We start from the raw sequence: 24,987 nt of genomic DNA on the forward strand, positions 1-24,987 counted from the left end.
TCATTAGTAACGCAGGTCACACCCACATGTTAGGTTAAGGTTATGCATGAAATATATGTATGATATAATGCTTTGTAATGAGGACAGAGATGCCTCTGACGTAACTGCTAAGGTGTTGATAGCCTCAAATATTTTCATGTTTTTAAATGCAGATAGGAAAGAGAAATTCATCGTATTCTGTCTATACATGTACACACTTGTAATTAACAGGAGTAATGGTGGAAAATGCAACAGGAAATTTGAAAAAAAAATTATACTTAAAATGTAAATAGACATCGCCGGAAGGAATTCATAATTTAATTATCTTTTCAGGGGAGAGAGAGAGAGAGAGAGAGTATTTGAACATCCATATCTAAGCGCGATTCAAATGTGAAACAAAGTACAGTAGTTCCAACGTTAAAGACCGAAACCTTATACTTAGAGCAATTAGACCGATTTTCTCATGTGTCAGATAGGTGGGAAAGATAAAAAAAAACACAAAAAAAACATTTAAACCGCTACGCATTGGAGTTTTTAATTAAACTGTCAAACTATTAGATTATCAGCAAACGTCGTGACTTAGACATTATTATCCCCCCCCCCCCCCAAAAAGGAAAATCTGTTTTCATTTTCTTCTGCATTCTCTGATAGTGTTTTTCAAGGATCTCTAGAATTAGGAGCCACCAACACTTGACCTTAAAAAAAAGAAGAAAAAAATCTTCAGGCTGTCTGTTTCTGTAGACTGATAGCCTTTTCATATAATAAATCAGATTTAACCTTCTATGGATGTGAAGTCTGTTACACAACTGAGAATACTTTTGATGGCGTTGAAACCTGTTATAACCTAGACTTGGCCTATTTCGCTGTGACGTCCGTGTGAAGGTGTACTATACTTCTTTGAAGGCGGCCCCACACATACTATCTGTTTTTCCGGAAGAATGACATGTCAGGTCTCGATATCGCCTACAAGCCATCAAGAAAACTTTTTTGTTTAAAATTTAATTGCTACCGTCTGCAGGTTAAGTAGGTGGCGCTGCACTGTTACAAGATATAATCAAAAGAATTATACACTGGAAATGGACATATTTTATGTAATCGCCTATACAATATGAATTATATGGTTCGCACTTCTGATTGGGGTATTTGAATTAGTTGCTGGATGAATTAGCAATTTAAAGAGTTTAACATGTTTTTTAACACAGATTTTTTTTGTCTATTAATACCAAGGCTAATGTTATGTACCAGTTTTAATCGCGAAAACGTGTTGCAACATATGACCTGAATTTCCATATATTCTGTTAATTACGTCTCTATCCACCTGTGACACCTTGCGTAATTTGATTTTTATTATAGGACAGTTGAGTTCATTGCAGTAATCAATTTGATTTTTTAAATGTCCATGCTTAAGCCGTAATTTCACAGCACTTCAAATTGTTATAAATGTGTCATATTAAAACTATAAAATGACACAATACTCTTTAAGAATTAAGAGTTCCTGGAATAAAAGACGTCTGTAATTAAAAAAAAAATCATTATAATAATTAGTTGTTTATCAGTCACTTCTATTATTAGCTCAAGTTCGTTGTAGACTCGATAACTTAAGATAGTTGATTGGATTAGCTGCTTTAGGTTTTGAATTGTTGGAATGTCGAAGCTATTTTTTAATAATGCTGTATCATTCTTCCTACTTCAAAGTTGTAAACACGTAAATTTGCTCATATAACAAAAATATTATGCCTTTCATGGATGCTTAGATCTTAACGTTCATTTTTATAACAGAAAAAAACAAAACACAACGTGAAGTATATTACTCTTAATCAAGGAACATAAGAATACTAAAGCATTCAGTAAGAATAAAATTATATACATATATTCAATAACAAATGAATAAATACAGAGTCAGCGTGCAAGATATTGAGTAAGATCCCTTTGTGATGATAAGGCAGTTTCTAATAAAGGTTTAAGATGAACAAGTATGATAGGTTATTGCAATGCTAGCCGATATACTTTAAATGTAAGTATTATGATATTATTTTCACGTTCAGTAATTTTTTGATTAAAAGTCATTCTTGTTTAGATATACGAAAACAGCAGTAATTATTTTTTCATGACAATCTATAAATCATTAACATGACTTTACTTAATTATCCTCGATGATAATAATAATAATGATAATAATAATAATAATGATAATAATAATGAGAAATATTTTAACCGTTTTTTTTTTTTTTTTTTTTTTTTTTTTTTAATGTTGGGCCCATATACGAGAGGTGTTGGCTGGTCAACCTATAGTACGTTAGTAATATGGGTAGTCGGTTGGAAAGGAGAATTTTGTTTACATTTGATTTAAAAGCCTGTATGTTGTATTCCTTGGGAAATATGTCAGGGATGGGTGGGTGGGGAACTGTCCTACAGTACCAGGGATGAAGGAGGAGGAAAAGAAACTTGTTCTGTGGGTTTCAAGGTGTACTGTGAAAGGATGTTGGGCAGCAGCTGTACGTGTTCCAATGGGCTTAGTTTAGTACAGGGTGGGGGAATTATTGATGCTGTTTCAGATGAACATTTCCCATGGAAATATTTATGGAATATACAAATTGCAGAGACCAAACGTCTTTGTGAAAGTGAGGGGAGCGAGTTGGCAAGAGATGGGTCTCCTATTGAATCAAGAATTTTGAGGTAGCTTTTAGGAGTCCCACTCCAAATGTGAGAACAGTATTTGATAGCTGGGCGGATTTGTGATTTGTATAATGTTAACAGCTGTTTAGAGGTGAAGTAGCGTCTTAAGCAAAAGAAAAATCCTAGTAGTTTTTTGGAAGCTGAGGATGCAATGGTTGTGATGTGTTTATGCCAGGAGAGGTTTGATGTTAGGGTAATTCCGAGAAGAGAGATCTCATCTTATCTGGGGATTTGAGGGTTATCAAAAACAATGTTGGGGGAAAATGGTTCTTTTTTATGAGAAATAAGACAGAATTGGGTTTCTAGCGTTGAAATTGACGAGGTTATCTGAGCCCCATTGGAGGATGGCTTGGAGGTCAGAATTAAGGGCAGTGGTGGTGTTCTGTGGGTTGAAGTGAGTTGTGTAGAGTAGGGTTTGTCAAATGAGAGGGAGGAGAGTAATGTGCTGTCGTCTGCAAAACTATGTATTGGTTTAGAAGTCAGCTGAAGTAGGTCATTGATATATTTTTATACATATAGTCATTGATATAGTTTACAGTTAACCTAAATTGATCATGTCCATTCAAAAAAAAACAATTCCAAACGAACCTTTTTGCCATAAATAAAAAAACCTACTCAAAACGCTAAAACATTTCCCATATTCATATCAGTAATAATTAAAATAAAAGTGTCGCCTATAGAATATATAAGCGGATGTAAAAGCAAGATCTAAATAAGGTTAACAAACGAAGTCCTCATAAACCTCAAATCAAATACGCCTTTAACCCATATTAGTACTTACAATGCAGAATCACATATTCGTACCGTGCAGCTGATCATTTTTATGATTTTTTTGAAGTTCGTAGGTCTTTTAAAGACTATTTCCATAGATCACCAGCTTCTTCACAACTACTACTAAATGAATACTAATTAAAAATGCTGAAAGAGAATTCAATAATTGTTTCAATTTTATAACTTTTGAGGAAAGAACATTTTTTAAGGTCTACTTCATAACAGGGAACAATCGAAATTTATTTATTTCTCAAAACATCAATTGTATTTTGTTCAATTGCATCAACAAAATATTTTGTCTCTCTCTTAAGTTGAAAAAAAAAAGTTGCGCTTCTGGTATACAACGTTCGGACAAAAACTGTAGTAGGTTGGATGTACACGGACAATGTCACCGTTAATTCCTGCATCATAAAATGCTTCAAATATAAGTGACTTCATCTTTAATACTTTTCATCGTCTAATGTAAGACTACTTATTGGAGACAAGTTACTTATTCGGGGTTCAGAACAAGGTTTACGGATCATCTAACCTAATGGTACTTTCGTTAGTGGGTCAGCATAAAAAAAAACCAAAAAAAAAAAAATGGTGAAAATATCTGTTCTTAATTCTTTCTTTTACGAATCTAGGCGATGTGGCCTGTTTTGATGTCAGTCCAGCACTTCATCGGCCTACCGCTGTTTCTTCGTCTCAGTCATGTTCTTCCAATTTATTTTTGTATATTTTATTGTTTCTATTATTCGTGTTTGGTTCTTTCAATATGTTTTCATTTCGCTATTGATCAAGATTTGTTCTTTCTTCTCATATATTTTATTTCTACTGCGGCGATGACTCTTTTCTTAACTTTCTCTTAATGGCAATTTCTTTTATTAAAAAGGAAATGGTATCTAAAATCAAACATTTTCTATTTGGATTCTATCTTTGTTGTTTATCATATAATTCTAATTATTTCATTCATATATAATTCTAATTATTTCATTCATATATAATTCTAATTATTTTATTCATATATACTTGTCAAGACATTTAGGCCCGGATGAAAAGAACATGTTTTAAAACCAGCCGATCAATAAAACTAGCTTGTAACTTCTGTGGCTTGATGGACCTCAATCCCATGGATTATTATCCCTTCATCGCTAGGAAATAAATTTGTGTTAAAGATTAACGAGCACTTGGCTCACCCTATTCAGGGCAGTGCGGAAGCGCCTGAACCGAAAAGCAGAGAAGCTTTCGGGCGCTTAGAAAACTCCTGAATGAGTTGCTTGGAATGAAAAGCCGCTTAGGTGAATAAGTAGTGGTAGTGTTACGGAGCAATGAGAAAATATCTGGGATATCAGCAACGATATGCAGGAGAGCATGTCACTTATTGATCACGGAGAAGATGACTTGGGTATTCCTGAGGAATTTGTTGGTGTCGGCTTGGCTGGGGTTCATTTTGCTAAAGGCTGTTAGCATCTCCCCTAGTGAGGCAGCAAGAATCAGTGCAGAGTTTTGGCTATAAGCTGCCGAGGCTTCGGGTAAAATTTGCGGAGAAACTGTAGAAGCGAAAGTTTTATCGGCTGTAACACCCCGCGCTGTGAAATCTGGCACAGGTTTCATGGCTTGATTCTGAGTGGGCGGGGCTAAAGCCGCTCTTGTCTTCTGTAGGTTAGAAGGGTGAATTGAGCAGCCCTTATAGTTGACTGGATGTGGGCCGCCACAATTCGCGCATTTAGCAGGAGTAAACCTTGGTTTTGTGCAAGTGTGCGAGGGATGGCTGTCACCGCACTTTACACACTTATAATCTGCTTTTCATAGCTTTTGTGCATGCCCAAATTTTTGGCAGCGATGACATTGACCGGCGCATGCCTTTCTTCTGAGTGGTTCGGTCTGGATGACTAAGCTGCAGACTATCTTAAGGTCGTAAATTTCTCTGTGGTCTTTAGTGATCTCCACTAAGACCAGAGGCATGGGGCGCTTGTTTTCGCGGTACATGCACAAGATCTTAATTGGTTCAAGGCCTTGTGATCTGAGGTTCAGTAGCTATTTCATCAGATGTAATGGTTTCTGCCAGACCTCTGATGACTACCTTTAGTTTTTTTTTCACTCTTGAGTTGAAATGTGATATGGGACATTCAGTTCGTCCATAAGTCTGGTGATCCGGCGGTAGTCCAATGCCGCTTCTGGTTGAATTCGGATTCCGTCATCTGTGTTCTTAGCTGATATAAATTTGATGTTGCTGTTCTTCATTGTCTCCACGATTGATGACCATTTTTCTTTCGATCTTAGAATAACTAGAGGAATCCTCTCTTTGGGCTGTGCCCCTGAGTCCATCGTTCTTTCTTCAACAGGTTGTGCTGTTGTGTTCATTGGAACTGTACTTTCCAAGGGCTGGGGTATTATTTCAGGATCTGCTGAGGGGGACTTTTTCTTTCTCTTCTTTCTTCTGACCTCCCGAAAGCCACTGGAGTTTAAATTAGGGATGTCTTCAGTTGTTATTGCTGGCTCGCTGACGTTGTCATGTGAAGAGGGAGGAAGTTCAGAGGGCTGGAGGTCCCCTGTCTCCACTTCAAGAACCTGCTGTTTTCCAATTTTACCGGGTCATTTTGTATTTAGTATGTTGCCTAAATGCCTGAAAAGAGCCAATAGTTCTTTAAAACTGAGATCGTCAAAAGGCAAATCCATGTCAAGGCGAAAACTTTAATGTGGGGGGGAAAGACCTGCCTTGTCCCTTCTGACCGCTACCGGAAAAATTGCGTTACCGAAAAAAGTCTTACCCGCTCTGCTGAACGAGCACGCTGCTAACACTATAGGAGAGATCAAAACTCGCGTATAATATAATATCTATTTTCACATTAACATATCTATAATATAATATAATATAATATAATATCTATTTTCATATTAACATATAATATCTATTTTCATAACATATCTATAATATCATTTTTTCGAGATCATAATCAACAAGCACACCATAATCGCAATCGTTGAAAACCAGGATTACCATTCACACGTAGATCGCAATCTTAAATCCCGATCAAGAAAATTAATAGTTCTAATAAGAAATGGGCGATGGACTGAGTCCTTGACTCTTTATCCCGTCATCTGAATGAAGACAACCTGTGTGGATGGGGTGGTATTGAGCTAAAAGCTCTAGTCATGGCTGGGTAACGGCAATAGCCGAGCCTCAGTTAAAGCTTCATTGGCTACAGCATTGTTATCCGCTACCCTGGAAGTCCTGAAAAGGACTTTTAATTCTCCAATCAAAAATACTGTAAAAATGGCAAAAATAGTAGGTGAGTCATAATAAATCATCAAAGGTGTATTTACATGATTTATTATTTAATCAAATCACTTAAGATAATGTCAATACTTTTAAAGAAATTTAATTACACATATTTCTTTTCATTCTGTTTTATATAAATATTTCTTTTAAAGCGAATTTTTAATTTTTTTACACCCTTCCCCAAAAATCGTAGAGCTACATAACAATGTACTTACACTGCCACTTATATCAACTTGAGTCTTACAGGAAAACGAAAAATATTTTATTTTTAATAAAACAAAATACGAAGTGCTGGGCAACGCTCGTGTCTTTTAAGTAGGCATACCAAGGCAACTCCAATGCCGAAGGTTATATTGTCAGAAGCTCTCTGGTGAATTTCGAAACTTTCAAGTTTCTTTCTATATTTGGCTATAAAATAGGGATGGTTCCATAATAGCATTCTTTTTATACCTTATTTATGCCATCTTGAAGCTTTAGGCTCCATACTTTAGTAACAAACATGGATCTTGATAACAACATACGCATTTCATCTGTACTTCTGATATTTTATTTTTCCCAGTTAAAAACATTAATATCATTATAAGTGTTCCATCCGAAGAGTTTTTTTTTTTTTTAACATTTGACATTCCAGCTGAATTTCTCGATTGTATGTGTTGGTCTATTTCAAGATAGCTGCACATTTATGGAAACATTAATGTTTACCAACATTTACAACAGTGTTATCACAGAAATTACCTTCAGAAGAGGAGGCAAGTCTAATAGAACCAGATGAACCGCTGCTAACAGTCCAGAAAAAGCTTCCGAAAGGATAGAATTGTTAAATTGTGAGCGTGATGGTAGAAGCGTGCTAATGAAAAGATGGTTTTCATAGTATGGCATTGAAATGATACTAGTTTTCGTTGGCAGTATAATGATCAAAACATAACTCATAACTAACCCAATATTACATGTGACGATGCAGTTATATGGACCTTACATGTTATAGAAGATCATACGTCATCACAACTCCGAATATGTGACGTCTTTACTTCAGAATAACTACGTCATAGTAATGGATTGGCTCAGTGATTCGCTATAACTCAACTGAACATAACGTTTTGTGTGTCGTTCATGAAGAGTGTCTTCGCTGGCATTCAAAGGTGTTCTGTCTGCTTGAAGAAACGTGTAGTATTTTCTCTAGGTATTTTGTAACGTATGACACAAATTAGTGGAAAGTATATGACACGGATTGTCAGATGTATTGAAGGGTCAATTGCCATATTACAACTAGGAATGCAGATGTATCTGATATTCTCATTTGTCTCAACTTTCAAAATGTGGTGTATATAAGAGCATGTATTGTGGAACACTCAACAATATCAGAGAGAGAAGGAGACGGGATTTATTTGCAGGATTTTAACCATCGGAAATTGTTGTTCTCGCCCAAATGGGTTGTGTAAGAAATTAATGCAATGCAGTGATCTCAATGAATATTTGTGGAATTAGCTAGATAACAAATAAAGTTATTTATTATTTTTTTTATGATAATCCCACCAAGAAAGTTTATAAATCTATTGCAAATTTAGTGCCGTGCTTCCAATAATCAGGATCATGTTCTCTTGGAGACGAGGAAATCATCTACCACAAATTCTAAGAGAAATTTCCATACAGAGTATACTGCATAGAAATTTATGCAGGGAAACTTCGTCATTAATGTTTCATCACTAATACCGATCAGGACCATACTCAGACTGAGTTTAGGAGACAGAAAACAGAATGTCTATTAGTTTTTATTTTTATTTTATTTTTTATAGATTACTTATTTTATTAACTATTTATTTCAATTTTATGGAGCCTGTGTAGCTCAGTGAATGTGGCGTTTGCATACCACGGCGCTTGGCAGCACGAAGGAAGACTTGGTTTCGAGTCTAGTCGGCGACTAGAGGAAATTTTTCTAAGCCTTTTTTCGACCGATTCCCGAGTTAGTTCGATCTCTGGCACGGGCAAGCGGGTTTTTCGTCCCGTAAACTCAAGAAAATCGACCGTAGAACCCACATTATTTTCAGACATTAAATATATTGTGTTAGGGTTAGGGACCACGAGATGGCGGCACATTTGAGCCGTCTCTCTTCACTGTGTACCGCTTTATTAGTGATAGCCTTGGGCCATCCATCTCTGATTGGTACCAGTGGAGATTGAGCTGGCCACTCAGTCTCCAAAAGTTAGATAGGGCTAAATGGCCTCGCCTACTCACCGTATACGGGAATAAAAAGGCATTAGCTGATTTTTTTTTTTATTTCAATTTTATTATCTACAATATTTATTTAAGCTTATTTTATGAATGAGTTTATGAAATTTTATGAGTTTAAATTAAATTCATTTCCGTCCTGTTCTAGATTCGGTACGTTGTTTGGAGTGTTTTGAATTAGAATTGCAGAACTAAGGTGATGAGGCAATGAATTATGCCTGTTAAATGTGTGTGTTCTTTTTTATTTTATTCCCCCCCTTTTTTTTTTCTTTACTAGATGAAAAACACAACTTGTCGTGAGGGAAACCCTCACATTCCCGTATGAGAATAGCTAATTCATATTCAATTAAAAAAACTCTTAAAAAAGTTCGTGTCGTAAACGAATTCGAACCCAGGCTTTTTTTTTTTTTTTCAAGTAGAGAACATCGTCGTTATTGATTGAGACGCGCAAGCTATCCTCTTAATACGTCACTATATTGATAATTGATTAATGGTCAGAGAGGGTACCGTAGCAGGCTTAAAGAGAACTAATTAAGAAATCAATAAGGTTTTTATTATCATAGCATAAGAATCCTGATTCATCTGTCTGGATTTGAATGATAATTTTAGATTAATGATAAGATATAAATGCTGATTTGTTATCTATAAGTGATTGAAAATGTTAATTCAGTATATTTGCACCGGGACAAATGAAGTCTACTACAGCTAAGTATAAAACAATATCATGAAAAGTTTTATAGCTGCTAAGACAGTCTAGTATCGAGAGTACTAAAATATTAATTCATAAAAAAAGGTGAATGTCCCAGGTTCTTTGAGCGCGCGCGCACACACGTGTGCAAGTTGCCATTTTAATGGTACTTGTGGATATTCGATTACGAAAACAGGAATTTAAAGACGCACCCTTGGCATGTATCTTTAAATCTGTCTTCGAGTAACCAAAGGAAGCTGCAAGTCGTGAAGTATGACCTTTTCTCCCCCCCCCCCCCTATTAAAACTCTCCGTTGTTGAGCTTGCAGCTCGTGTAATAAGGTGCTTGCCTTGGACACAAACGTGACGGAAGGGAGTAAAAGGGATAGTCACGTTCTGTTGGCCTAGTGTCGGTAGACTTGTGGGAAAGGCTTCTGCTGCTACCCAGGTTGGCCCCATTTCGTGGCAAAGTTTTTAAATTGATGCAGTCACCCCAGAAAGTTGGTGACCTCGAGAGAGTTTTGTATTTTCTCAGGCGTAACGAAACCCTACTCCAGTGATGCACGGGGGGGGGGGGGGAATGCTTGTAGACCACTCGACTGAAACAATAATTGCAAGAAAAGTTTTCCCCATCGTTTCGGCACATTAAAGATGGATTTGCTTATCTTAGAAAGATCCCATTTCGATTTTTATTATCGTGTATACAGGCGTTTAACAAGTTATTAGGAAATGACAACGATGTCTCTGCTATGAAGAATAGGCTTTTATTTGTTAAAGTAGATATGATCTTTAATTTAGGCTTAAACAATTAAATTCTGAAGATGAAACCTCGAATAAGGGTAAATTAGTGTTCATAAATTTGCATTGTCTACAGTCGCTCTTTTTTCAAGATTCGCCTTTGTTTTACTCGTTTGATAGTTTTTGCATTGGCCTCAACAGGAAAAGAATTCTTTCGCTTATTTTAATAATTTCTGGCATCTGTTCAGAATTACCTGGTCAGCGCAATTAAGACGTTTTTAAACTCATTCTTCCTCATTCTTAAACAATAAGAATCAAATTAGGTAATTGCTAGTCGAATTGCCTTTATTTTGTTTTTTATTTTTTTTGAGGTGTCACGTTGCCACTCTTTCCATCATAATAACATCATGGAGCCCATGTATGGTACTTACTGTCACATGATTTCTCTGTTGCACCAGGAAGTGGCAATGAATTAATTTGCTTTTATTCCTTAGAGTTAAAAATATAAATACGTGAAGAGATTTATGGTTATTATTTATGTGAATATTTAAAAGGAATTTTTTTAAAATTTTTATAGATAATATATTCGTGCTATATTCTGAAATCATAATATAAATAAAGAATTGAATTATGTTTAAAATTCAGCGAATTTTCGTGGACCGAGGAAGATAAAGAGGAGTGGAGAATCCTACCTTGGAGACAAACATAATTATATGTCGTTTCAGATCACTCAAAAGCAAAGCCTTGTTGTCACATCGAACAATGAAAATCATCAACCGCATAGCCACATAGTCAGAAGTGATATTTTTCTTATCCATGGTATTTTTATTCGATATTATTAAACAGTTCTTTATTTTTATGTCCACATTTAAAAGAATAGCATTAAAAAAATAGCTACGTATGAAGGCCATTAATCCAAGGTGTGTTTTATTTGTTTATTTATTGAGAATTTGCACCATGAATTTATTGGCTAACAATAACATCATGGAGCCCATGTATGGTACTTACTGTCACATGATTTCTATGTTGCACGAGGAAGTGGCAATGAATTAATTTGATTTTATTCCTTAGAGTTACGTTGGATATTTTTGGCCCCAAATTCTTCAGATAGAAAGAAAGAAAGAGAGAGATCTCAGAAATTACGATATTCTTTTCTTATTGTTAAGATATACACAATCGTTGGTCGTACGAACTTTACAACTTCTTGCTGGCCTAGTATTTCCTTACACCGATTCTATTTTTGTCTAGACTTACAATGAGGCTGTCACACTTTTCTTCGCCAATAGAATAATAGAACTTCCCTGCATTTAGTTGTGCTACTGAGGTTAGTCAAGTTTATCCAACCAAGAATGCATATATAGGTGGCTGTTGGAATAGTTTATTTGTCTGGACTCACAATAGTGTGTACGATTCAGATAATATCTTTGTCAAAGTCACTTCTCCTTGCTCTAAGACCGAAGTCGTTGCAGACTGGATTCAGAAAACCATGAAGCACTTTCAAGGCCTTCATTTATCTCCGTGTTGTGAGGTGACAAACAAAGCGAAACTAACCATTGGGGAAGTCGCTTTGTAGTCGACAAGGTAAACTCTCCCCAACCACCACTACCCCATGTGCTTGAAAAAAATGCGTATTCTTTAGTTACGATCGAATCCTACAGAAAATAGGTATCATAATATTTACATTAAGGTTTATTAATATCCCTAAATCATATATTTTGTCACAGCTTAAAAATACCAGAATTTTAACGCGTTTTATCTCTCTCTCTCTATGTCAGACAGAAGATTCTAGGTCACACCGATTCGATCTGGACCATAAAAGAAAGAATGCCTTTCATTTTCTGGGAGAAAGCGCGAGATATCTTGTTACTCCACAAGCAGGTCTTGCTAAGGCAATTGAAAATAAGTAGTTTAGCAGGTTAATCCAGTCTCTTTTGCTGTCAACCTTCAACTGTACCAGGAAGACCCATCCCTTCACTCATCTCACTTATAAATCGCTCCACTTTCAAATGGTGCTAACTGTGTACTAATAATCCTCAATCTTTCGCCGGAAGATATGAGGGTTTCATGAACTTATGTCACCCTACTTTTCCCTCCTCGAAATATTCTCTCCTACCCCGATCATATGGATTCAGTTGCAATGTTGTTGTTGTTTTTCTTGCTCCAAATTAAATGCCAATTTCCAATATCTTATTCTAATAAAGAATACGTAAAATGATAGCGACATAACCTGTACTAAGTTAAGATGCTTATGCTATTGAAGGTTAGATAGGTGAAACTCCACATACAAATGACTTTGGGTGTGACTTGGCAGCATTTCTGGGAAGTAATGCAATCAAGTTTTACGAGCGCGAGTCTTTCTGCTAATATACACGTCTTTCCAAGAAATCAGAGAAGATATATTACTTAAAGTATCATTTGCCAAAAAAAGTTTTCCTTGTAGCTTCGATATAAAAGAAAGAAAGAGTGAATGAATGAATGATTGAAAGTAGTCAAAACTTAGTATATCATTCATCTCTTTTTCAGGCGGATTACCAATATTTAAATTATTTCCCCCCTTTTAAAGAGGAAACCAAAATTGAATAATATCCACTGATTGCAAAACCATTTACCGACGCTGTCGGTTACAAAGGAAAAATCCGGCTTAGGTATATCAACTCCGTCTATTTCTAAAATTGCAATGCATATTTTCATGGTACAAAACATTCTAAGACAAAAGCAACAAAAAATTGATGTATTGTTATCCGGGAGTAGGACTGAGGAGGATGTCAAATGGGTTAGCGTGTCAAAACCCAGACCTGTAAGCTGTTTGTTGCCTGACAGTTAAGGTTGTGGTAACTACTCTTGCATTTATTATTACTTCACTCTTCCACTAGGAGACGTTACTTCAATGGGGATGACAATGGATACGAAGTCTATCAACTACTGTGAAATTTTTATGTCATGATAATTTTATAGTTGAATTTTACACTTAGTTTTGCTCATCCTTTGAATATCAAACTCATAACATGTGATATAATTAGCTCTACGCACATTCTTAAATAGTGATAACATCCAGTTTCTTTTCAATATCTTTATGTTTGATATGATTCGGGCATTAATGTCACCTGTTCGTTTTCCTACTTTTCATCAGAACTTTCATATCAGAATTATTTTTATTGCTAACCTAACTTTCAGCTTCATAAATTAAAACGGGTTTGAATGTTTCATGCTTGGATTTTGACTAATTTCCCACTTGTCCGTACACTTGTATTCGGCTCACTCCCAACCACATCAGTCTTGCATATTACATTATCTGTTTCCAGATTAAAATTTTTTTTATTAATTACCTAAGTAGCTAAAATATAAGAATACATCGTTTCACGTCTCCCTCCCACAATAGACCGCGGAAAAGTCCCTTTAAATCAAACATCACCTTTCATTTCAGCTATAATGGACTTTTTATAGCCGCTTTTCTACAGTCGTTATAATATTTTCTATTTTGATACCAGTTTCCTGGACAATGCATTGCGTGCTTATACTTGATTTAACATTAAGATACCTATTCTTACATTCAATTCTTACATACAGTTTGAAACATTATCAATTAGCCCACCCACGGTATTAACCCACAACATGTTTACTCTCTTTGCTTGGTTTCCTATATTAAAAAAATAATTCCTATAAAAAAATTAAAAAAAAAGTATTGCATTTAAGAAAAATTAATTATAGTTAATAAATAATTTATCATAATTAATTGCATAATTAATAAAAATAAGATTTACTTGAATTTTTAAAATATTGAATGTATACATGATATAGTATTTAGATACCTTTTAATAGCTCACTTTTATTATCTACTTTATTTGACTCCACGAAATAGAAATCGACCGTGAGATGCGGTGATTGATTCATTCAATCCAATACTCTTGGAGGGTAATGGATGGCAATGCTGTAGCCAATGAAGTTCTAACTGAGGCTCGACTATTGTTGTTAACCTCCTGCCATGATCAGAGCTTTAATTGTTCAATAACACCTTATCCCTACACTGTCCTCTACAGATAACGGGGAATATGAAAAGCATTCTTGCTTCGCCCCTTTAAGCCAGTCCTTATAAGGACTATAAGGATAAGAAATTAGAAATGTTAGAAATGGGCTTTTTACAGCATCATTATAACATTCGCTGTTCTGATCTCTGTTGTGATATAGATATAGATATATGTGGACTTTTTATATATATAGATATTTATATATATATGTATATATATATATATAGAGAGAGAGAGAGAGAGAGAGAAATTAGAAATGGGCTTTTTATAGATATATATATATAGATATATATATGGGCTTTATATATATATATATATATATATAGATATATATATGGGCTTTATATATATATAGAAATTAGAAACGGGCTTTTTACAGCCTCATTATAACATTCTCTGTTCTGATTCCAGTTTTGTCGATAATGTAGTGCGTGCTTATACTTTAAGATACTTACCTATTATTAATTAAAGAATATTACATTTATCAAATTGCTAGTACAGACAACCCGACGATTATATGCGTTCTCTAAAGCAAACGATTATTTGAAAGCAACTTCTTTAATTACAATTTTATAATAATGTATTTATATATTATTAATATTATTGTAGTTAACACATTCAATCGAGGTCAGCTGCATTAGTACCGATATTTGTTCACCAGGAAAAAAAAAAAAAAAGAATTATGATATATAACATAAAATGAATTAACTTACATTGAAACTTCTGACAGGTTTCGCTGCTGTCGTGCGCCGAGTGTTACAGTCAAAGTGAGTTGTCAAATATCAACAGAAATCTCGACAACTTTCCGTGTAGTGTTTCCAAGTCGCACAAGCTGTTCTCGTATGTTAATTGCATCTATGTGTATTACACATCTGAAGTTTGCAGGACACACACACATACACAGAAGACGGATTGAAACTGTTGACCAGAGAGTGCCAACAGTTGAATAAACGCACCTGCACACCCTTGTACAGAGCGAGAAAGAGAAACTATGTGACGTCATTCGGTGCCTGGTACGGCCGTCAGCTGGGTTGCCTCGATTTCCCCAACACGTGGTAGTAAGAGTACACCATATGACCTGTCGCTCGCTGTGAGCTGTATGGTTTGTGCCACCCTACCTTCCCTTAGGGAGGAGGAGGTAGAAACCATGAAGTTACTTCAAGCAGGAGAAGAAGAAGAAGAAGAGAGAAAAATAGTAAGAGGTAGCATACATCATAAGGAGAGACAGACTGTTACAGAAATATAGCCAGGGGAGAAATAAAAAAAAAAAAATAGTATTTTATTATTTATTTATTTTGCTCGTTTTATCCTCCTTCTTTCAAATACAAACACCGATTTTTATCACATTTTGTAAGTTTAGTTTAATTCAGTAGTTATTTATTATTTTTATTTATTTTATTTTTTTGTAAAAAAAAATCCTCCGTTTATGTTACAAGTCCGTTGATAATAATAATTTTATTAACGCTCCTAGAAGCGTATATTCGCCGGGCTGGTTTGCTGTTGCGGGATGAAAACTGGCAGAAAAAAACCCTACTGCCCGCCCCCAAGACCGACTAACTTGGCTATGCCTGAGGAATATGGTTGCGAAGCGCAAAGCCACTAGGCTAACCGCGCGGACAATAATTTTATTAACACTATTATAGTTAATGAATTTAATATGTAATAAATTCATACTTTAAAATAATAATAATTTAAAGAATGCATGTTCCATTTGTAAAAAATATGGGACATTTTGGAAAGAAATTTTCAATATGTTATGTTTTCAGTATTTCGTTAATATCGTAGCACAACACCAGCGACATTGTAATACGTTAGGCATAGTATCACAAAACTGTGTCATTTGGTCAATAGGAAGTCTGTTCTACACTGAGTTTTAGTATAATGAGAGTTGACTGCTACCTTCATTTCCTAGAAAAGAAAATGCGTAAACATGAACAGATTTTGCAATATCAGCAAAGCTGAAGGACAGAAACTCCTCTGGTTCTTTTCAAAACATTCTTCACATTTCTTGAATGTATTATCTGAAATAATATTAGTTTTTATGGCTATGGTATAAGAAATAAAAAAAAAATGATGGTCGTCATTGATTACATATGCAATTCTTAACTATACGTGTATATGTGTGTACGTATATATTTATTTTTCCAAGGAAAGTAAATTTCTATAAAGAATAAATTATAATTTATAATTATTATCATAAATATATTTAAATTAATAATTTTTTTAAAAGTAAACGTTATTAAATTAATGTTTCATTAATACACCTTATAGTGATTACTCTCTGTGGACATTATCTTTTACTTTCGTCAAAATGCAAAGCAAAATGTTTAACAAAACAGTAACTTTCATGAATGAATTGGGTTTTTTATTAAAAATAAATAATAAATAACAAAAACGTGCCAGTCTTGTACTGCTGATGTTGGGGGTAACATTTTTTAAATCAGGACTTCATGGTGCATTCAGGAAGTTAGAGGCAGTCAAGGAAAAACATGTCGAAAGTTTCTGATAAATAAGTCAGCTTGTGCTCTTAAAGAATACAGAGGAAAATGTAAGAAAGCGAAGCACTGTGTAAAATTAGCTAAACGAAAGTCATGGGAAGACTCTGCTAAGAACATAGAAAATATGTATACGAAAGTTAGTAAAATATTCTGAAGGCTATTAAAAATCTTAGAAATGGAGAAAGAGTACTGTAAAACGAATCAAAGATAAAAATTGTGGAAGGAAAGCTTGGAGAACAAGTTGGGTTCAGGCCAAATCGAGGTTGTCAGGATCACATTTTCGCTTTAAGCCAAATAGTTCAGAAATCGTGGGAATATGTCAAAGATCGGTACTTAAGTTTTGTAGATCTGGAAAGGGCATATGACAAGGTGACAAAAGAAAAGCTGATTCAAAATGCTGCAGTTATTGGTGTAAATGAGACATCATATCGACCAATATACGTAGTCTACATTTCAGTTGTAAGTCAGCAGTTAAAACTGAAGTAAATACAGGAAGATACTTCGATATTAAATCAGGCGTGAGACAAGCGTGCACATTATTTCCACTGTTATTAGTCATCTACACTGCTTGGAACAACGGACACCATAGTGTGAGGAACAAACAGTCTTGGCACCCACTTTAATAACAAGAAGACCTCCTTTCGCACCAATCCTACGGAGCATACTTTCCACACGATAGCGATCAATGGCAATTTTGGACCATTCTTCTGTAGGCATGTAATGAGGTCCTGGACTGTTGTGGGGGTGGACATCCCTTGACCTCACTCGATACCCCCAATTCATCCCGCAGATGTTCAGTAGGGATGATATCAGGTTCTGTGGAGGCCAGTCAAGTGTGGTGACGCTCATGTCCTCAAACGCAGTTGCAACAGCAGCCTTATGACAAAGTGCACTCTTGCTGAAAGAGACAAATGGGCATATCCGTAGAAATGATATTCATAATGTAGGAAGCATTGCATTGTCCAGAATGTTTCGATACGCTTGCAGTTCAATATTCGTGGCGCCACAAACAGAGGTCCGAGCCAAACAAGGAAAAACAGGACCATACTATTACACCGCCACCCCCGAATTTCAGAGTTAGGGATACGCACTCTGGTAAGCGACGTTCACTGGGCATCCACCACACTCATATCCGTCCATCTGCTCAGTACAGGGTGTAGTGTGATTCATCGCACCATACCACAGCTTTCTTAACTTCTGTGTTCACGCTCTTTGCACCACTGAAGAGGGCGCTGCATGCTGGTTCGGGTAATGTGGGGCTTGCATAATTGCTGTCCTACCATGGAAATCCATGTTTTGAGCCTCGGTTCAGAAATGTTTTTGTGCAGATTCGTGTTCTAGTCGATTCCCTGAACTCCGCATTCAACGTATTGGCCGACGAATGGTGGTTTTCACATATTATCCTTCGTATCACCCTATGGTCAAGTTCAGTGAGTGTGGTAGGTCGTCCACTGCAAGCAGCACTTCCAGTTGACACCCTGCGCTTCCATCTCAGTATGGTATCACTGATTGTTGATCCGGGATTGCCCAATTCATCAACAATTTGCCGAACAGATAGGCCTGTAACGTGGCATCCTATCACAGTGCCTCTATCTGGAATTTCGCCAGTTCCATTCTCTCAGCCATTTCACTCGGACAGAGTTGCAATGACTTCGGAGCATCGTATTCCTTCAATTTACACTAGCTACAAACGCGTGACTCGTTACATCTGTTGACTTCTTTCCAAGCAGTGTATATGGATTACATTATGAATGGTAGTAGTATTAAACATGGTATCAAAATTGGAGAAGTTAATCTCAGTTCTTTACTTTATACAGATGATTATATACTCCTAAATAAATCCGGCACAAGTTTGCAGGATTCCCTGACTAAATTGAGGAAGTGCTTTAATAAAGGTGATATGAAAATTATCAATAAAAAGACAAACAATGAAAATATGCAGAAACATTGAAAACGCCAGTTTATCTTAAATGGATACAACGAATGTCGTATCCCACAAAATATGGTTGGATGGTCTGAATATATTGAATAAGAACCAGTGGTCTAACAGGGACACAGTAGACTATCATATTGGTGGAAAGAAGTGTCTCGCCCATGATCCCCTAATCGGGTCTATTCTCTTCTTCTGTTTTCTTTGAGTTCAACCTTTCGTTCATCTTTTTTATGTGGCTTCTCTTGGCCAACTTTTGTTTGCATCTAACCTTGGAGCTAAAAGAGTATTCGAAGACTGGGGGGCTTTCTATTTCCTTTGTTTAAATACTCCCCTCCTTCAGAGAAGAAATATTTCGCTGTGAAGGCATTCTACTGAGGACAAGAAAAGGCCGAAGAATAAAGCTGGATGGGTTAATGAAACCGGCTATGAAAATCGGCTATGGCTACAGAAATGGATTGTCTGTTTTGGAACAAGAAATGTACAAAGTTTATTACAAACAGAAATCAGAAAGAAGTGAATAAAAAGAAACGTAAAAATAGTAGAGCTCACTGAAACACACACACACACACACACACACACACACACACACACACACACACACACACACACACACACACACACACACACACACACACACACACACACACACACACACACACACACACACACACAAAAAAAAGGAAAGAGGAAGTTAATATACTGTTATGTATATCTCTGTGGAGCTGAGTAATGAAGTAGTGTGCCAAGGCTGAAGTGTCTCTCTTCTGATAAAGAATAGATAGAGAAATAAGATTGCAAATTGAAAAGCCGTGAATCAAATGTTGATTAAAAGTAATGTTGCAGTTGTTTAAACAAGCCCTTACACTGATTGCTACGTGTGCTCTTGTAGATGATTCTACAGTGATAATCCATCCACAACAGCCCGTCTGAAGAGCCAAATGAAACGACGCACGAATGCTCTTCAAAAGAAATGGTATTAGCAATGAGAGATTTTAATGGCAGTTGGAAATAAACAGATAATGTTACTGGAGTCACTAGGAGAACTCGTAGAAATCTTAATAGAAGAGGATTAATAGAATGATGTACAACTTACTGAAAAACTGAGGTTAATAACAATTATATTTTAACTTGAAGAAATAAAAGAATAATTATCCGTGATATAAAGGTGGACAGGAGAGCAGATGTAACACCAATCATCAGCAAGTCTTTTCCCTACGACATGAATCTAGATGACAATCTCTCCAGAGGATGGAAAAGAAATTGAACTTATACAGGGTGTCCCAAAATTCATGCAAGATTTAAATTTAGTGCCATTTGTGCGGTAAAGTGTTGCCAACGAGAAAACAAAAGACAGCGTGACAACTGACAGTTCAGGGTTATTAAAAATGACCACACACAGCGAAGAGAGTTCGTTGAATGGATTATGGAACAACAACAAGTGGATGCTTATTTTTCGATCAAAATCATCTTCAGCGATGAGGCTCATTTTCATCTTGATGGCTTCGTTAATCGACAAAATTGTCGCATTTGGGGTTCAGAAAATCCACGAGTGATTGTTGAGAAACAACTACATCCACAACGTGTCACTGTTTGGTGCGGATTTTGGGCTGGAGGCATCATCGGTCCATTCTTCTTCGAAAATGCGTCTGGAAAGGCAATAACAGTTAATGGTGCTCGCTATCGCGACATGATAATCCAGTTTATTGTGCTTAAATTGCAAGATATGGATGTGGACGACACGTGGTTTCAACAAGACTGTGCCACATGCCATACAGCCCGAGAAACAATTCAATTACTGCATGAGTCATTTCCTGGTCGTGTAATTTTCCGTTTTGGTGATCAGAATTGGCCGCCCAGATCATGTGACTTAACGCCGTTGGACTTTTTTCTTTGGGTTTTTTTGAAGTCTAAGGTTTAGGCCAACAAGCCCGCGACCACTCACGCCTTGAAGGAGGAAATTGAGCGCTGTATCAACGAAATTCAGCCACATTTATGCAAAACGGTCATGGAAAATTTCGACAAAACAGTGCGTATGTGCCAACAAAGCCATGGAGGCCATTTACCCGATATGCTATTCCATGCATAAACATATACTGTATACTTTATGAATCAATAAGAAATTACAATTTTTAATTAAAAACCTGTGTTTTCTATCAAAATTACTTCTTGCGTGAATGTTGGGACACCCTGTACCTTACCAGGGGTATAAAAAATAAAATCGGTTCAGCACTTTACATATCTGGAGAAAATATTGCATACATCAGACCCTTTTCAGAAAGATGCGGATTATGGCTTGTCAGGCAAGAAGAGCATTGTTATGATGAATTGGGTTCGAGAAGTACATAAAAAAGATTACGAGGATCATCACTGATGGTATTTTGATATTTGTGGCGAAGGATGGTCACTAACATAGTCCTAGAAACAAAGGCTATGTGCAGTAGACATGAATGACTTAAGAAGGAGCTGTTTCATGAATCCAGCAAATTCGGAATGAATCAAGACAAAGAATTCACCAACAAGACTCTGTGGTAGAAATAGTCGAAGAAAAAAATTGGTATGATCACTGGATCGCAGATAGAAGGTCATCCAGGTAGAAGAAGACGCGGAAAAACTCGAGCAACCGGGAGAGAAAGAAGAGTATAAGCCATGAGAGAAAGGAATTTAGATGAGCCTTATGGATGGATAGGGAGAAGGCATTATTTATTTGTTTGTTTCATTTTATTTACCAGGGAGGTCTGATACGTTCTCGGCCTAACAATGAAGAAACGAATTCATAATTTCAAAATTATTTTCATTTTTCAATATAATCTCCCTTAAGACAAATACATTTATTGCAGCGATGCTCCAGCGCCATTATCCCGTCGCTGTGGTGGTTCACAGTAAGGTGGTTCACTTTTCTTCGAATCAAGAGGTAATTGCAGCTGTAGAGGGCTACAGCTGCAATCACCTCTTGATTCGAAGAAAAACGCTGACCAGCGAGGAAGAGTTTTAGTTTTGGGAAGAGATAGAAGGAGCCAAATGTGGGGAATAGGGTGGATGTTCCAACAATTCGTAGTGCAGATCCCTTAATTTTCCCATTGCCAAAACAACTTTGTGTCCACTGCATGTCCTGATGAAAGATGATTTTTTTCTTCTGCAAACCAGGTCTTTTCTCAGGAATTTTTTCGTATAGTCTGGTTACAAGATCGGAATAATATTCCCCGGTTATATTTTTACCCTTCTCAAGATAATTAATAAACAAAATGACTTTACTTTAGCATCTCAATACACCGATGCCATGATCTTTCTGCTGATGGAACCGAGTTTGTCGTATTTGCCGCTGAACAGCTGGCTTTTGTCCACTGTTTTGACTGCCGTTTGGATTCTGGTGTGCAATGGGGAATCCAAGTCTCATCCATAGTAATAAATCTATCCACAAAATCAGTTTTATTCTTGTTAAAACCTCAAAGCACTGTTCAGAGATTTCCATGCGAGTGAGTTTTTGATTTGCTGTGAGCAAGCACGGCACCCATCTTGCGCAAAGCTTTTACATTTTTTGGACATCCTTCAGGTGGATCATCTTCATGGCTGGTACGGCCACGTTTAAACTCGGCATCTCATATCTTGATGTCGAAAACGAAGGAGAAGAGTGCCCGTAAACTTTTATGAACTTCGAATGAATTTCTTTTGGCGTTAAACCTTCTTTTACAAAGAATTTTATAACCGCACGATACTCAATTTTATCCATTTCAAGGGATACAGACAACGTATCCCTTGAAATGGATAAAAAGTAGTTTATTGAACTGACGTTTGCATCAGACAGTTCAATAAACTACTTGATAGAATGCCTTGCAATTTCAGCTGGATGCTTATGACAGATGTATCAACTTAGAAAAAAAATCTTGGCGATAGTGTTGCTATCTATAGTCGAGGCCGAGAACTTTTCAGACCACTCTCATATACGAGACCACCCTCGTGTGTGTGTGTGTGTGTGTGTGTGTGTGTGTGTGTGTGTGTGTGTGTGTGTGTGTGTGTGTGTGTGTGTGTGTGTGTGTGTGTGTGTGTGTGTGTGTGTGTGTGTGTGTGTGTGTGTGTTAACAAGAATCAACTAAAACCATGAGTCGAGTATATTATGCTCTATCAAGTGCGTGTGTGCGTTCACTATTCGATTTGTCTCTTTTAAAGAGGGACAAACTGCTACTCATCCGTCGCAAACCAACCAATTCAGTTCATTTGAAGCGGGCTTAAAACTGTTTTTCTCTTCTCTTTTTTTTGACCGGATTCGAAACACTACCTATTCAAAAGATCGCTCTTCCAGATATTCCACACAGGTTTTAGATGGGTTTATTTTTTAATTTATTATTATTATTATTATTTATTTATTTATTATTTTTTTTTTGCAAGTTTACTGTTACATTAGAGTACGTTGTAGCGATATTTCATTGACGATTCATATTTCATGTATATTTAGAAATATTTTCTGGTGAAAACAGTAAGCCTCAGTGCTCTAACATTTCCTAAAGAAATCGCCATAGCGTGTCAAACTCTACGAGCGCGAGGAGAATCTATGGGATGCTGTTTTAGCAAAATAATTCAAGCCTTCTGGATTGCTTCTCGCCCAGCTACTCTATAAAGCACGTGCACCGGCTGATCATGAATAAATAGACAGCTTCAATTTATTCATGCCGACTGTCCATAAATATAACCGAACGGTCTGTACTGAACATATTGTACTCATGCCACGAAACAAATATTTCTCAGAAGTTGTCATATTTCGTTCAAAAGCAGAACAGTTTCCTTTCCGTATGTTAATACTGTCGAAAAAAAAAAGGGGGGGAAAAAGAAAGAAGGAAGAAGTTCTATTCATCGCATATCTCCCTTCTTGCAGGTTCATCTTGCTAAATATTGCAAGACATTGCAATTATTAATATTATTGATCGGATTTGTCCTAGAGACCTACTTACTAAACTACTTTCTTATTATCTACCCTCTATCCTTTGCAGATGAACCAAGAGTTCCCTGTCTGGAGGTAGGCAGCGCCCTCTCCTTTGATTAACCAACGAATTCTGAAGTACCCCAGAATTCCGTATTTCTTTGTTTGGTTTGAGTTATGACCAAAGCTATTATATCTGTTGTTAATGGCTCCTGCTCTTTTTGACAGTCTGCCTTTTTTATTGGATGAAAAGTCAGGGTTTTAGTAATAAAACAGCTATAACCTTTCTGATAGTGTGCTTTCATACATTCTTCGCTTCCTGTACATGACCTTCTCTTATTGACCTCAAATCCGCTTCTTCATTTGACAAATCTTATTCTTAACAATCACTCCAAGTTTCAACATTGTTTATATTTAATATCTTAATATAATATAACAGAGGAAAATCGTAACAATATGGAGAAAAATATGTTGATATGCATTCCACTTTTAATATTGTATTGATTAGCATTTTGTATTAATGATCTGCGATACCAAACAATTAGGGCAATTGTTTGAATGTTATTATATATAAAATTCAAATAGAGAGCGACCTCTATGGGTGAAAAAAAAAGATGAATTGAAATAACGCCAGATCATAAAACGGAAATCGTCATAAAAGTTCTAATAAAATCATTCAGCAGGAAGCTAATAAACTCCATAAGAGGAGTCAACAACCTCTAACACCTGTCGCAAAGCGACAAAGCGCGTTCTTTTCTTGTTTGTTTGTTTAATAAAACGCTAACTGAACCGCGCAACATAAATATCCATCACATGATAGTCATTAATTGTTTGATGCTTTAATGAAAATTTTCTCATTAAAATTTAAAAAATCATTTTAAAAAAATAATAAAATAATAGAAACTGTTATTTTCACTGAAGGTTTTTATAAAAAATACAAAAGTTTGACTCTATTTCTTATGCATGTATATACACCTTTCTGAATAAAATTTAGAGATCTTATAGATAACTTTGAACATCGCATCAACAACAAGTTAATAATACGGGAAATTTTGCTGATAAACTTTGAACATTGCATCAAGGATAAGTTAATAAGGAACATTTTGCTGATAAATAATTGATATTTATAATTATAATTACTAAATTAATATATAATTAATATGTTATGTAATTAATATATAATTAATATTTTATATTTATAATCAACTATATTATATAATTAATATATTACATTATTAATATTTCTTATATGTTATATATTGTATAATAAATGTTT

General features: G+C 35.9%; 1 protein-coding gene across 1 annotated transcript in view; it reads right to left on the bottom strand.

The window, feature by feature from the left end:
* The window catches only part of LOC150107977 (rab11 family-interacting protein 4-like), a 186,317-nt gene extending 171,002 nt beyond the window's left edge, over positions 1-15,315 (bottom strand). Inside the window, exon 1 of the mRNA XM_090415498.1 lies at positions 15,082-15,315. The gene's annotated coding sequence lies outside the window, so the exon portion shown is untranslated. The remainder of the gene's footprint in view (positions 1-15,081) is intronic.
* Between the last annotated feature and the right edge of the window lie 9,672 nt (positions 15,316-24,987).

Source organism: Typopeltis vanoorti, chromosome 3 (assembly GCF_054136105.1).
Source record: "Typopeltis vanoorti isolate ZY-2024b chromosome 3, IOZ_Tvanoo_1.0, whole genome shotgun sequence".
NCBI classification, from domain to species: domain Eukaryota; kingdom Metazoa; phylum Arthropoda; class Arachnida; order Uropygi; family Thelyphonidae; genus Typopeltis; species Typopeltis vanoorti.